The sequence below is a fragment of the Cryptotermes secundus genome, unplaced genomic scaffold (assembly GCF_002891405.2).
Source record: "Cryptotermes secundus unplaced genomic scaffold, Csec_1.0 scaffold323, whole genome shotgun sequence".
Classification (NCBI taxonomy): domain Eukaryota; kingdom Metazoa; phylum Arthropoda; class Insecta; order Blattodea; family Kalotermitidae; genus Cryptotermes; species Cryptotermes secundus.
The window spans coordinates 1,525,090-1,541,613 of NW_019738961.1; positions in this window are offsets into that span (position 1 = coordinate 1,525,090).

A 16,524-nucleotide genomic window follows, 5' to 3' on the forward strand; every position below is an offset into this window, starting at 1 on the left:
CGACCATGAAAATGGATGCAGACCAACGGTCTTGACCCTTGTAGAAGAAGAATAAAATGAATGTAATACCTCCTCCGAGATTTTGATGAAATTCTACCGAACTCTATGGCGTCACATCCCAGAAAACAGTACTATTCATAGTCACCAATACGACAACCTCAAATCCAGTGTCCCACAAGTCATGGATCTTCTATGGCGTACTTTTCCATTCACATTGCGGAAGACAAAACCACTAGTCAGTCAGGCTTCTCTGGCACGACTGGGACAGAGCAAGACTTTAAATGCTGGAAAGTTCATTCGTGATGAAGTTGATGCCAGACTGTCTGCTTGCTGTCCGGTTAGCGGTGCGCCCTGTATCATGGTAAGGCCCATTCACACTGTACGCAATATCAGTGAGAAGGAAAAGACCTTTAGCAGACCGGCAAAATGTTCTCAAATGGGGCCATCAGCGGACTGGTAAAATATTATCAAATGGGTCCATCAGCGGACCGAAAAAAAATGTTCCCAAATGAGACCATCAGCGGACCGACAAAATGTTCTCAAATGAGTTCATCAGCGGACTAACAAAATGTTCTCAAATGGGGCCATCAGCGGACTGGTAAAATATTCTCAAATGGGACCATCAGCGGACCGAAAAAATGTTCCCAAATGAGACCATCAGCGGACCGACAAAATGTTCTCAAATTGGACCATAAGCGGAACGACAAAATGTTCTCAAATGGGTCCATCAGCGGACTGGTAAAATATTCCCAAATTGGACCATCAGCAGAGACACAAAATGTTCTCAAACCTAAAGATTTCTGTAGAAACTCATATATAAAAGAAAGATAAACGTGGCTTCCGTTGGTGCTAACAGTCGAGCTGCTGAACTTGACTTTTATACCTGGGTTCGCTACCGGAAATTACAATCACCTTTCTGCAAAACCTGTTATTTGTACCACTGACACGTCATGTTCGAACAGGATGCGACAAACGCTGACATAATATTGGCTACCGAATGGGTTACGAGTGCTTTACAACGAAATTATGCTCATGAATTAAAGAGAAGTTGCTAAGTTGGAAATGAGTCCAAGATCTGTTTATGTTTACAGTAGTGTTGGCGAACCTCCAAGTTCGAATCAGGACTCGAATACGTGTCCCATCATTTATTTCACACTTCACCGATGACGCTTGGCATGTAGGATTTTCTCTTCCCATGCAATTAACAGCCGTGCCATAACGGGACACTTGCTCCTTTAACGGCCTTCTTCATTTGAATTGCCTATATTTATTTAGAGCCATTTCTAATAGCATGACGTGTTTCTATCGAGCAGTATAGCGTAGCGGTGACGCTAAAGGCTCGTATTCTGGAAGTGTCCTGTTCGAATCTCGACCAGAACACAGGCTACGATGAAGATTTTAATCGTTTCCTCAGTGATTTCACGCAAATGCCGGAACATTATTTCGATTAGGTGACTACTTCCTCCCAAATCCTTGCCAATTCATCAATCATCCTGCTATTTGACACTAACAGGGTAGTCAGTAACAGCGTCGTAAAATAACCACCCATATATATACACACGTATTTCCATATCAACGTGAAGGGCAGAGAGAAAATGATTGTGAGACCATAAGGTTTCTACGTTCTCGTGAACAAGTTTACCGATTTTCAGGAAATTTGGTATGATCGTTATGTCACTGGAACCCACGCCAGTGCCGTACATGTTTAATTTCCTGAACTCAGTAATAACAACATGACCGGCGGGTGAACTTGTCAGGTGCAACGACAATAATATCACCTAATTTACGATCATAAAGTGGTAATACGATGGGGTACCCAAAAGAAACCGAACTAATTTTTTTGGGGGCAGAGCTTTTGTAGTACCGCATTTTGCCGCTATGAGCGCATAGAGCTAACATTCCTGAGTCGATAAGCCGACTACCGTTGCTTCAGAAGGTAAGGACTAGTTTCGGCAGAGTTTATAGTGACAACTGTTTTGTGTGATCGTCGTTTTTGCAATGGCTGATTTCGTGAACAGCGTGCGGCGGTGAAATTCTGCTTTTTGCTCGGAAAAAGTGGAACAGAAACTCTTGAAATGTTAAAAACGGCGTACAAGGACGATGCTATGGGGAAAACTCAAGTGTTTGAGTAGTTTTCCCGTTTCAAAAATGGTGAAATGTCAATTGATGACAAACCTCGTTCTGGTCGTCCTTCCACGGCCCGAACACATGAAAATGTTGAAAAAATTCGTGAAATCATCAAGGAAGATCGACGACGGACCATTGAAGAAATTGTGGAGCTGTCGGGAGTGACTTGGAGCTCAGCGGCCAGATTTGTGGCAGTCGGGTGACTGGTTTTTCCATCATGACAATGCCCCTGCTCACACAGCCCTGTCTGTACGACAATTCTTGACAAAAAATGGTATGACCCCTGTTCCTCACCTTCCATACTCACCCGACCTTGCCCCGTGGGACTTTTTTTTTGTTTCCTCGAATAAAAAGAGACATGAAAGGAAAAAATGACGGAGGCGCTGTCAAGCATCTCAAAAGATTAATTTAGACAATGTTTTGAAAAATGGAATAAAAGACTAGACAAGTGTATTAGTGTAAGTGGAGAGTACTTTGAAGGGGATTGAAGGTTTGTGCTTAAAATTTGAATAAATAAGTTAAAAAAAAATAAGTTCGGTTTCTTTTGGGTACCCCCTCGTATATCTTGAGAGAGCATACAGACTTGCAATATTTTCTGTAGAATGTAAAATAACAAAATGGCGGCAGTGTGGAACTGTTCTTCAGCTTTAGTTTTGCGATAAGTTAACGGACCACTGGAGCAAGGCATGTTAAATTTGGCACAAGGTAGTCCCTAAACATACTTGGACACAATATGTATGGAAGAAGCATTGCTCTTGCCGAGGATTGAAACCAGAATCTCCTGACTGCAGATAGCTCAGTTGGTATAGCGGCAGACTGTGGGCTGGACTCCCACCCAGACTATCAAATGGATACCGAGAGCTCTTTATCCGGGGGTAAAACGGCCGGGGATTAAAGCTGACCACTCACCTCCATCTAGTGCCAAGATCAACAATGGTGGAGCTACACCTCCACTCCTCCATATGCGTGGTGCTTAATTAATAACAGGGATAGTTTTAACCGTTTAGCCTACTTCACTTATTTTGAAAAAATAAAAGCATGTTTATGAAATCATCATGCTGTCTGTGAATCCCGTCCCCCATGCCTAATAACTTTTGAATGCCTGAACCAATCTTTATGAAACTTACTGTCAATTGGGTTTTTACTCTCACGTGCAACACTACTTTTTATAAAATTTATTAAAAATTATTAACTTAAAAAAGATATCACTACATGTTTCGACCAATGTGGTCGTCATGAGAAGTCAAAATTACTGGGCGAGGAAACTGTTGTCTTCTGTTTATGTTGTTAATATACTCTTGAAGCGCAAGTCATTTTGAGTTGGTGGGTTGTCTTCTCTCCTATCGTGAGTTGCGCTGCGCGTCTTGTTGCCGAAACCTGGTATGTATATAATGACACCTGAGCCCATCTAAAAGGTTTACTTCATAAATCCCTCCCATCAGTCTGTACGTGTATCCCCTTTGCGCTGCTAGGCAACGGCTAGGTAAAAACGTTACCGCGGCAACGAATACACAAACAACAACAGAAGAATTATTGAACGTATTGTAAGAAAGAAAAAGTAGGCAACTATTTCTTCCCAGAACTTCTTGCTTTCCTTTTTATCTACTGACTATGAAGTAGAAGGGCTACCAACTCGACCACGAAGCTGGAGGTTTACTTGTACGTAAGGAGTCCCTTCTCTTGGCGCACGTTTGCATACTGTGTAATGAATGTATGTATGTACGAACCAACTTGCATTCTGTTCTGAAATGGCAGTCGAGTACATCAGAGGAATATTTGATGGTGCCGGTCAAACTGCAGAACACAACACACAGAGCTACTCCGATATACGGCCAAGGCATGTTCTTGCTTGCGTCACGATGTTCCGTTCTCACGGCACATTCTACTCCAAACTAGCGTAATGTCCAGGGTTGCGAGCGCTGTAGTCAGCTACACGACACAGGTTTCAGAAACATATCGAGATTAAAGTCGTCACAGAACGCATGTTTTGGACGAAGGATCCAGCAGAACTCAAAGATACTGTCACGTGTAGGGGTGACTTACACGACAGGGTTTTGGATTAGATGTTTCGATTTATTGACACCTTATTCACACAACTCGGGACTACAGGCAATTACAGCGCTATGGCTATTTCCACACTTTACAGTTAAGCGCTGCACACGCACTAGGATTCTCGGTCTTCACTAGACGTATCCTGGTAACGGATTTATAACAGTCTTACTGTAAATTCAAATGACACATGAAGTATTCGTTGCACAGCCTAATTAATTTCTTGTCATTATTCTGCAACTGCAAATTCCGAAGACTGGACTCAATTCCTCTGCTCCCAAGCTCACATACTGGCAGGCTGGCGTCTCGAATCTCAGTTAACTAATTCAGCTGTTATATTTTGTTAATGTTATATTTTAGCGTCCTGTTGCACTGATTTAAGTCCATGATTTATTTCAGCCGCCTTCCAGTGCATACACTCATCTATCTCCTCCTCTCTCTCGCACTACATGTTTCGGCACAAAAGTGCCATCTTCAGGTGCTCACTCGACTCACGCCAAACTAGTTCATTGCATGCCTTGTCGTCTTCATATTAAAATAACTAAAATATGTATTTATCATATATATTGATAAATGTTAGATGTTAAAAATATTAAAATTGTTCAAGATTTTTCATCTCTACGTATAACACACGCAGTCACAGGAGCAAGACACAACACAAAGCACAATACACGATAGTGAAAGAGTGCTCCGACAGAAGAGGATAGGTGTGACTTGCGTAGTGAGATACGACGTAGAGATGAAAAATCTTGAACAATTTTAATATTTTTAACATCTAACATTTATCAATATATATGATAAATATATATTTTAGTTATTTTAATATGAAGACGACAAGGCATGCAATGAACTAGTTTGGCGTGAGTCGAGTGAGCACCTGAAGATGGCACTTTTGTGCCGAAACATGTAGTGCGAGAGAGAGGAGGAGATAGATGAGTGTATGCACTGGAAGACGGTTGAAATAATTCAGCTGGCCTGATAATATAGTTATATACTCTAAAGGGGGGCCCAATGAAACAAATACAGTCTCTCAAGTGTGTTTACCTCGCCTTGAGCAGCTACGGTTGCCGCGCGAACCGCATAGAAAACACCGTTCTTCAATTTTGCGGGCCAGTGTTTACCGAGAAATTGGTTAGCAGCGGGTTTATACCTCAAAATACGCTAGAAATAAATGTCAGCGTACAGCAGCTACATTACAAGTGTTGGGAAGTGCACATGCATACCTGCATCGCTTGGTCACGTTCACACATTGAGACCCTTACAGCCTTTGCGAATTTTAAGAAATATTTCCACAGAACAGCTTGGTCTAGAGGTAACGCCTTGGACTTATCTGTACATGAGCTATCCGGATTGAGCTTTCCGTGGTTATCCTCAATTTCTCAAGGGGAGTACCGAGAAAAGACCTGGATTAGGCCAACACCGCTTCCTTCCAAACCCTTTCCAATTCACATTCGTCTATCGTCCTACTATTCGACCTTATAAATTCTAGATACTTATCTATCTATATATGGCTTTACAGCCCTTGTGGAACTCGGCAGCTTTTTCAGTTTCTTAATCTTATACGCAGTCGGTAGGACTCCTTCGACGGGCAATTAGCCCGTGGGATTCGAACCCACGATCCCAATGTTGGAGCGGGCCAAAACGGTTCATGCCTTAGACCGCGCGTCCACTGTGATGGGACTCTAGATACTAACAGCGTCCCAAAATAAAGCACAATGCCAGGTAAAGCTTTATCAGCCCCCTCACAAAACCCGCTAACATGGAGGTCACTCCCGATCAGATGCCTTCCATATCTGGACACTGTCTCCTCCTCCCGCAACCTGGGGAAGCCCATGGTGACAATAAAAGGTAAAGCTATCCCTGTAAGAGGCCGTGGAGGCCCATAGGGTTGTGAGACGTCGAGGCTTCCACATTTTCTAGACAGTAGGCTCACAGATGGCTGTGAGATTGTCAGCCTCACACAAGGCCGCACTTTACCCACCAGGAAGATTCCTGGTATTCTTTTCTATTATAGGCTGAGTCGAACCCCCAGGACTACAGTGCAGCTGGAAGGATTACGTAAATTGAAATAATACAAGGACCTTATCGGGAATCGAAACCGCGACCTTGCGGCTTGTAGCATAGTGCCTCCTTCTCGCCTAAGAGTCTCAAATAACAGGAACTCACTTCCACCTATCACAATTCTGTTGCGAAGAATACAATGCCCAATTGCCAATTTGTACCACAGATTGAAATTGTAACTTTAAGAACTGCGTCTGTCTTATTATAGCGTTGGAATTTTTCTCTATTGCTAGTGGGATGGGACTAAGTCCCTTGTACGGCCGCGCCATAACTCAAGCGGTTAGTCGCTGGCTTCCCACCGCAGCGGCCCGGGTTCGAACCCGGGTCTGGTCAAGTGGGATCTGTAGTGGACAAAGTGACGCAGGGGCATGTTTTCTCCGAGTACTTCGGTTTCCCCTGCCAATCTTCATTCCACAAATTGCTACACAATCACCCTCACCTATCATCTGGGGCTGGTACAATAGGCCAGAAGTGGCCGCAGTACAAGGGACTTGTATTATTATTATTATTATTATTATTATTATTATTATTATTATTATTATTACTANCTGGTCCGCCGCGGTGGGAAGCCAGCGACTAACCGCTTGAGCTATGGCGCGGCCTATTTGTTATCTAACTTGTTCATTAATCTTGCATATATATGCCGTCTTTTTTTACAGCTGGTCTGTGGTGCGCATGGGAAAACTGGGTATGAGTACCGGGCCAATGGGTATACTCGTATTGCGAGGGGAAAACAGCAACGCAATAAGACTAGAGCTTGTGTTAACCGATGCACGCCCTATGTATGATTCTTACTTCCGTTACTCAACACGAGGAAACCCACTGCGCATTTTGCTGAGAACGGTCAGGCCTAAAAACACAAACAATGTAAGATATGACATGTGTTGACTGCTCAAATTGCAATAAAGGGCAACGCCAATTCAGTTTGATTGTTGAATATTCTTATCTTATTTCGATGACGAATTATCGCGCTACGTAATTATGACTCGTTACAGCGATCGAGAATTGCAAACAGTTTGCAATTATTCACACTGGTCCGCTCTTGTATTTTGAAATGACATTACAATTATTTTCAGTTTTATTAACGCCGTTAATGTCACTGAGATGTACAGACAATACAATAACCCCGAACCCTGCACTGCCATTAATACAACTTCCTGTCATGCAGGTGGTTCAGTTCATTCAACTCCATCCTACTGACAACTCATACATGCCGAAACTGGGCTTCTCAGTTTGGTGGGCAGTGATACCGCATGCTTCGGCAGAAACTCACTGGCGGTTTGGAGGACCGTACTGCTTCCATCATCAGGATCAAAAAGTAAAATAAAAACAACAATTGCTGTAACAAGCCGTGGAGGCCCATAGGATTCTTAGACGTCGAGACTCCCACGTTTTGTAGACAATCGGCTCACAGATGACACTGATTTTGTCAGCCTTACGCCCCAGACGTCCTTTACTACCGGGAAGATTCCTGGTACTCATTTCTGTTTGAGGCTGAGTCGACCCCAGGGCCACAGTGCGGCTGGAAGTATTAGGTTAATTAAAAAATCCAATGGAATCGAACCCACAACCTTCCGGCTCGTAGCACGACTAATCAAAGCAAATAAATAACAAGAAATACGCAGCAGGAGCATTCGGCTTGCTTTTCACTGTTGATAAATGAATTGGAAAGGATTTGGAAGGAAGAGGTGGTAGCCTAATCAATATATTGTAACGTACATAGCCAGGCAACAGGGCGATAAACGCACGTAACAACAATATGGAACCGTTGCTAGGCAGCAGCCAGCGCGCCAAGAAACTGGCTGGGTAGCCATCATGTGGGAACCTCAAAAGAGGTTGTTTCTATGGAGTCCGTACCTCGGCTATGTAATGAGGTCAGAGAGGATGTTAAGTAAGGACTATTATCGCAAGAGTTCAGTTGAAAAAATCTCTGGTCGTGGGTTTCAAGGGGCCTGGCGCCCAGACGAAGTGCTTGGCGGTAAACCGCCAGTCGCAAAGTAACTCTGACTCTGATTTTGACCGGCAGTTCAGTTGAGTGTTCGGCCCAGGAGATTTCAGTCGAGAGAGAACGGGAGAATTGGATCGGAATTGGGGGTTCAGAAGTTTTAAGAGAATTACTGAAGAAGAATTAGAAGTCAGCCTGCGAAGAACTGAGTGTGATTTGAAGACTTTGTTTTATGTGTTATAATTACAGTAATCCTTTAGAGTTTTAGTACTTAGACTTGTGAATATCCAGTAAACCAAATCACCAAATCTAAAGACTTGTGAGTATCCAATAAATCCATTCATCAAATCTAGAGACTTGTGAGTGTCCAATAAACCCATTAACCAAATCTAAAGACTTGTGAGTATCCAATAAACCCATTAACTAAATCTAAAGACTTGTGAGTATCCAATAAACCCATTAACCAAATCTAAAGACTTGTGGGTATCCAATAAACCCAATCACGAAATCTAAAGACTTGTGAGTATCCAATAAACCCATTAACCAAATCTAAAGACTTGTGAGTATCCAATAAATCCATTCGTCAAATTTAAAGGCTTGTGAGTATCCAATAAACCCATTAACCAAATCTAAAGACTTGTGAGTATCCAATAAACCCATTAACCAAATCTAAAGACTTGTGAGTATCCAATAAACCCATTCACCAAATCTAAAGTCACAAGTGTTCGTCACACTAACCCCATATACGTGATAATATTATCCAGGTATTTGCCTGGTGGGACTGAGTTCACCAATTATCCTGACTGAAAAGCCTCAGACAGGATAGCTAGTGACTCGGAGGAGATTCGAACCAGTTACCCCCGAATAAGAGTATAAAGCATTCACTACTACGCTAACCGGCTCGGTTGAGTGGCATGTGAAGTGGTCTTTGTAATAAATGGCGACCGTCAGCCATGCAATACAACAAAACCGACCAGAAAGAAGCAGTTCACAAGACATACAAATGTCGACTAACAACACTGAAGATACAATATCACAGCAAAAATGAAATTGATCCGTCAGCGCTGAAGTCCAGTTCTTGTACTGCAATAAGACAATATCGCAGCAGTGCTGCTTGTAACGAGAAGACAAAAGCTGAATACATCCGTATTTGCATTGCTGTCACTTCTGATATCTTAAGCAGTCAGTAACAAAGAGCACCCAGGTTTCCGGCAGGTTGTCTCGTCCGTCCCTCGAGGTTACAGGTACTCATATAACTTGTGGTAGGAATCCTATTTCAACCCAACTCTGCATCATGACGGCAGTGAGAACTGTCTGCACACTAGACGTAACTGTCAGTACAACGGCCGTCAGGCATCATTGCTGGCTTCACGTCTCCTGATTTTTAGAAGTAGTTTAAAATGGTAAAGTTGTCCTTGCTCTAGACTAAGCATGACACCATGAAAACGTGTTGGGGAGTGGAAGTAAAGCTCCGTCATTCTTAACCTCGGCACTAGATGGAGGTGAGTGGTCAGCTTTACTCCCCGGCCGGTTTACACTCAGGGGAAAGAGCCCTCGGCACCCATTGTATAGAAGGCTGGATGTGACTAAGAGCCAGTCTGGACGCTGTGAAGCAGAGGAAAAATCTCTTAAATCTGATGATAATGAAACCCTGGCTGTCCATCCCTCGGCCATCAACTATACCGACTGAGCTATCCCGGCTCCTTTACAAAGTAGAAAAAGAATGCCTTATGTGGAGATCATATCTGTCCAGTATCTCTGTGTGTGACTTAGTGTCAGCGCAGACACAGCCGGATATAACTCCATGGCCTGTAGTCCGCAAAAGAACTATAACGACCGAGCGACCGACGCTTGTCGGCGAAGTTAGCGCCAACTTCAGCGGATAGAGGGTATCGCGTGGTCAGCGCAACGGATCCCCACGGCCGCTAATCTCGGGTTTCTAGACCGGAGCCGCCATTTCCTTCAAATAGCTCCTCAATTATCCTCACAAGGCTGAGTGGACCCCGTTCCAGACCCACTACTTCCCAGAACATCTGGTAGCGCCGGGAATCGAACCCGGGACCTCTGGATCTGTAACCAGGAACTCTGACCGCTACACCACATAGGCTGTCACAGCCGGGTAGATTCTCAAATAAATTCTATATGTGTGGCTTTCACTAAAAGTTGTCGAGAAATTCTGATCTGAAGCAATGATGACCAATATTGTGGCTTGGGTTACACAATGTGACAAACACACTTTTCCACGTACCTCGCCAACAGTTTCACAGACTCAATACGAGTGACTTCCACCGAAAGTTATTTCTCGATTCCGACTTCCAGCATAGTTTGCATAAGGTCACAAGTGAATTTCCCATGTACCCCAATTTTTAATTCGGTATGGAAGACTTACACACTACGATTTGTCGAGAAATCTCGATTTCCAGCCGTATTAGACTAGTCTGCGGAAGGCCCTAAATGGAATTTTGTACATATCCCAAACATCCTTTAACAGGTTTCGTATGGAAGGCTTTCACTATTAGGTGTCCAGTAACTCAGATTTTTAGTCTCATTTATCCGGAAAGCTACACAATGAGGAGCTTAATAACTTGTACTCTTCTAGAAATATAATTATAATGATCTAGTGACGGAGGTTGAGATGTGGAGGGCATGTAGCACGAATGCGGGAGAAGAGGAATGGATACAGGATATTGGTGGCAAAGCCAGAAGGAAAGAGACCACAAGGAAGACCAAGACGTAGATGGGTGTACAATATTAAAATGGTTCTTAGAGAGATAGGATGGGATTGGATTGGTCTGGCTCAGGATAGGGACCAGTGATGGGTTCTTGTGAACAAGGTAATGAACCTTCGGGTTCCATAAAATGCTGGGAAGTTGAGTAGTTGCACAATTGGCAGCTTCTGTAGAAGGGTTCAGCTGCGTGAGTGAGTGGGTCTTGTTTATCCAGAATAAAGCCCACTTTGTATAAGACCGTTAACGAAATTTTCCACGTATCTCATAAACACATATATTTTGCTCAAATTCCATATTGCAAATTTTTAACTAATTTTTAATTCATTCCCATTTTTAAGTAAAATTAATAATCTCCGAAAGTCGATGTTACACATAATCTCATTTATGTATTGCATGGATGCAGTAATTGCGTTGATTCACTTTTGATGTATACAACACATACAACAAAAGGACTTAGAATAATGCTCCAATTTTGACTTAATAATTGGTTTTCCTTTTCTTCCTGCATAAATTTACCGTAGGTGATGTGTGTTATTTAGTAAATGCCCACTTAACGTATAAGTGTGAGTCTGTTTGTGAAGAATGACTTGTTTGTATTCTCCTTAAGGATAAGATTTATGGCGGCCATAAAGCTACAGATATGAAAGGAACACGTTGTATTTCGGCTACGTCAGTAGGCTACTAGTATGTCGTCCCTACTTATAAACCCACATGTCACACAAGTAATATCTCCCGGGAAAAGGTTTTTTGTCTCCAAAGAGCCGTACTTTGTGAAGAAAAGAGATCTTAGTTACAACAGTATTAGGTACAGCTGTCATCGTGCTTAATTAATTAAGCATGAACCCCTGCAGACGTATGGGGAAACGGAGGTGTAGCTCCATTATTTCTTAACTTTCGACACTGAATCAGATGAGTACTCACGTTCCTCATCTCTTTGCCCCGGAAAAGGAGCTTCAGGTACCTGGATAAGAGGTTGTGTCGGCTCCAAAGCACACATCGTGTAAAGCAGAGAAATGTCTGTCGCCGCTAGAAATCGAAGTCCCATTCTTCGGGTCATCCGGTAGTTACCTAACTGGAACAGCAAGTCGATAAATTGTTGTTTATAAACCATAATACTTATACCGGCAATTCAAGATCTCAGCTCCTAGCTATTTTCCACATCACTAAACCGGTTATTAGGAAGGCTAAATGGGCGATCGCTTCTCGATTATCGTTCAAGTGCTAATAGATCGGCAAGTACGTACTGCACCCATGTTTCGGTAAAGCTATTCCTGTACCAGGTCGTGGAGACCCACAGGGTTGTGAGACGTCGAGGCTCCCACATTTTCTCTAGACAGTCGGCTCACAGATGGCGGTGAGGTTGTCAGCCTAAGCGTCGGCCGCCCTTTACCCCCAGGAAAATTCCTGTTACTCATTTCTATTAGAGACTGAGTGGACCCTTGAAGGCCATTGTGCGGCTGGGAAGATTAGGTTAACTGAAAGATCCGATGACATCGGCAATCGAACCCACGACCCGCGTATTGCCTCAACCAACTATGCTACAGTGAATCTGTAGACTGCATTCAAATTTACGAAACAATTCCCAGAATACTGTATTCAGAAACATGAACTGTGGGTACAATGACAATCCGACATTGGCAGTCAACTTAGCTTCAACACACAAACACGAATCTACACCAAATGTAACAGAGAATCGGATAATTTGACACCGCTAACATCAGAGTTCGCCCCTGAATTCTATCCAGAGCCAGTTACATCCACCTACTATCCTGATAACTAACTTCCTTAGATGTAACTCAGTGTCTTTTTTTTTTTCTCATTTCCCGTCCGATATTCCAATTTGCCGTTTTTGAAGACGCTAATTCCTTCTCGATAAGGTAACAGTCGTTCGGATAATCATGAAAGTTCCAGCTTTTTATGGAATCCGACAGTCCATTCTATGTTCAAAAGGGTCTACATCGGTCCCGATCCAGAGCCAGATAATCGAATCCACACCCTCCCACATAAGTTTCTTACCATCCATTTTAATGTTAGCCTCCGAAGCCTACGTCTTCAAAGAGATCTCTTCCATTCTGAGCTTTCCCACCGACATTTTGTGTGTTTCTCATCTGTCCCATGTGCCTTACATGTCCTTTCCACCGTGGCTTATCACAGAGGCCGTGTTATCTATGAAACGGAATGCCTTCTAGCGCTCGAACACTGGGATTATGTAATCAAATCCCATTCGGGGCAAAGATGCATGTGTTTTTCTGCTTGTGTCACCATGTATAAGTATGGATTCTGCGAGGAACTGAACCCCCTACGAAATGTCTAAAAATAATCCGAAGGCCAGAAAACGACAGCTCTTTGGCCACTTTGATCTAGTGCCAAACAAGAGAATAATACAACGAAGTGCAGTCCGTTGAAATTCAAACGACGTTTCAGAGGAACATATATTCAGGTCCGAAGACTAGGCCGAGCAAGCAGCCTACTCGCCATCTCCTTTCACTGGTTTCTTGCTCGTCTCATTTTTCGACCCTGAAAATGGAGGTCATGTTATTCCGAAACGTCGGGTGACTTTCAACGGAGTACATGGCGTTATATACCAGAAGACAGCAACCTTCATAACCACCGCTGTGGGAACCTCAGATCCTTAACTAATTAAACACTACGCTATGAAGGCGTATGGGGAAGTGGATGTATAGATCCACATTTTCTTGACCTGGTGGTCAGCTTCATGCCCTGGCCTGTATACCCCCGGGGAAAAAGACCCCAGTATCCATTGGATAGAGTGTTGGGTGAACTCCAGAGCCGGTCTGGACGACTTGGAGTGAAAATTCTTACCCCCACGGGGAGTCGAACTCCGGCCCGTAATCAGTCGCTATACCGATTACGCTATCCCGGCTCCCGACTCACTTCGGCGGTACCTCAGATCCTACAAGAGAACATTTGGTGGTCTAAGGCATGAAGTCCTCGCCCGCTCAAATGCGGGGGTCGTTGGTTCCAATCCCACTAGAGACATGGATGTCTGTGAGCGTTTATTCTACGCTTCTTCTGTCCTGTATTTAATATAGGCCTTGTGACGGGCTGGTCAGTCCAAGGAGTCCTACCGACTGTGTATAGGATTACGATACTGAAAAAGCGGTCAGAGTCGAACAAAGGGCTGTAGAGGCATTGATTAATGAATGAGTAAAAACGAAAGCTCCTCATTATGCAGCTTCTCCCAGCTTTTTGTTCTTTCCCCCCTTCTTAGATCCAAATATTCTACGAGCACCCTTTCCCAGACACCCTCAGTCTACTCGTATGTTCATCCCTTGATGCGAGAGACCTTCAACGCCTCTACATTTGTAGATAGCAGAGGGGAAAACAGAAGGTTCTGAACTGAATAACAGCAAGCATTCCCCGAATTGAATTTCTTCTTTATTTATTCGCGAATGTGATTTTTTTTATTTTCTTACTGTCGTTTCCAAATATTTTATTGCCCTTCTGCTTTGTAAATTGTTGGCCTTCGGGTCCCTGTTCTATATATATGCGAGACTTTCCTATGTTCAATGTCTGTTCTGTTAGTAAAAATTGCCCCTCTGCTAGATGCGCTTCTGCTGCTAATGTTGTCTGTAGAAGCGTTGACATTTTTGGACCAAAAACTCTGTTGATGAAACATATCTTATACTGAATTAATTTAACTCTTATTATTATCACTATTTTTATTAATTTCGTTATTATTATTAATTAAATATTTGTTTCATTTTTCACTTCTTAATAACACTTAGTTTTATAATGAAATTATTATTATTATTATTGTTATTATTATCATTTATTTGCTTGTTTGTTTACTTTTCTTCATTATTGTGTTTTCCCAAGTAATTGCCTGTAATTTGTTTTTGACTTATAATGTGTTTGTCTATAATATAATTCTTTCATCTACACCGTGTTAAGTCTGTAATTGGCCTTGCGGCTATTGGCTTGGCACATAAATAATAAAGAATTGAATTGAATTTGGCTTTCATTCTAATGAAGATACATGGACATATAATTTTTTTTTCCCCATTGGCGCTACAGCCCTTATTTTGGCCTAGGCCTACCTCCAAGAAACTCTCCGGGACGTATATTTAGTTCTGTTTATTCCTCGACCAATCTCTTTACTATTGCCCATTAACGCGTCTGTGGTTGTCTTTCTCATTTGTTTTCGGCCAAAAAATTCACATTATCAACATAAGTATCAGGTTTGTCGAATTAAAACCCAGACTCTCTTCGTTTTCTTGGATCTAATTAATTACATATTATAAAGGAAAGCCGAAAAACAACGGCGATAAAGTACAGACTTGTCACAGACCATCCTGGATAGGAAATGTCCACATTTACGGATTTTACTTTAGGTTTTGGTTTAGTTTAAACACATTTTATTTACTTAGTTTTATAGGCCCCGATCACAATGGCCACGCGGTCTAAGGCATAAACCGTCTTCGCCCGCTCGAACACTGAGGTCGTGGGTTCGAATCTCACTCGAAGCATGGACGTCTGTGTGCCTTTATTCTGTTTCCGTTGTTCTGCGTGTAGGTAGCGGCCTTGCGACCGGCTGATCCCCCGTTCAAGGTGTCCTACCGACTGTGTATAGGATTAAGAAACTGAAAAATCGGTCAAGATCGAAAGGGCTGTAGAGCCATGGAGAGAGAGAGAGAGAGTTTTATGGGTGTAACTAATCCAGTCAGAATATTGGGTAACACATTTCTTGAAATAGCTGGTGTGCTGTCCATTTCTCACTATTATTCTTTCTGCAGCATCTGACCAGTAGTTTATCCTTGCTCTGTCCAAACCATACTTGAGAAACACCTTATTGGGACTGTAACATGTATACACCGGCAGGCAAATTGGCGGTTCTCATGAAACGTTTAAATTGGGATTCTCAGAACCTTCCTTCTGTATAAATCTGCTGCAGTCTGCTACATCCTTAGATATAATTTTCCGTTACTGGCTGTATTCAACTTTTCACAAAGTAGTACGAGCTTCACGCTGGCTCATGGCAGTCAGCAAAATCCATAATACCCCAAAGTTAATAAAATCATTTCGAATAGCAAATAATCATAAAACAAAACAAACTCCGTGGCTCTAGTCCGTAAGCGAACTATACCGACCGAGCGACCGTCGCTTGCCGGCGTAGTTAGTGCCAAATTTAGGGGATAGAGGGTGTCGCGTGGTCAGCGTAACGAATCCCCACGGCCGATAGTTTCGGTTTTCTAGACCGGAGCCGATATTTTCTTGAAATAGGCCCTCAATTATCCTCACGAGGCTGAGTTGACCCTGTTCGAGAAAATCTGGTGGGGCCGGGAATCGAACCCGGATCTCTGGATCTGTAGGCAGGAATTCTGACCAATAGATCACAGAGGCGGTCAGTAAATAATCATATCCTTATGAAATATAAATAAGCTCGATTCTGCAACCTTCACATTTACGGGAAATTCTATACGTTTAATGTCGACGAATTCTTGCCTGAAGCTAAATTAGCGTTTCCACTGGACTTATTCACAGAAAAGTCAAAACGTCCCGCTAAAAGAGGCACTTCTTATCAGTCTATTAAATCATGGGTCTTCTGTTCTTGTTGTAAAGATGATCCTTCCTCATACTGCCTTGCAAAGC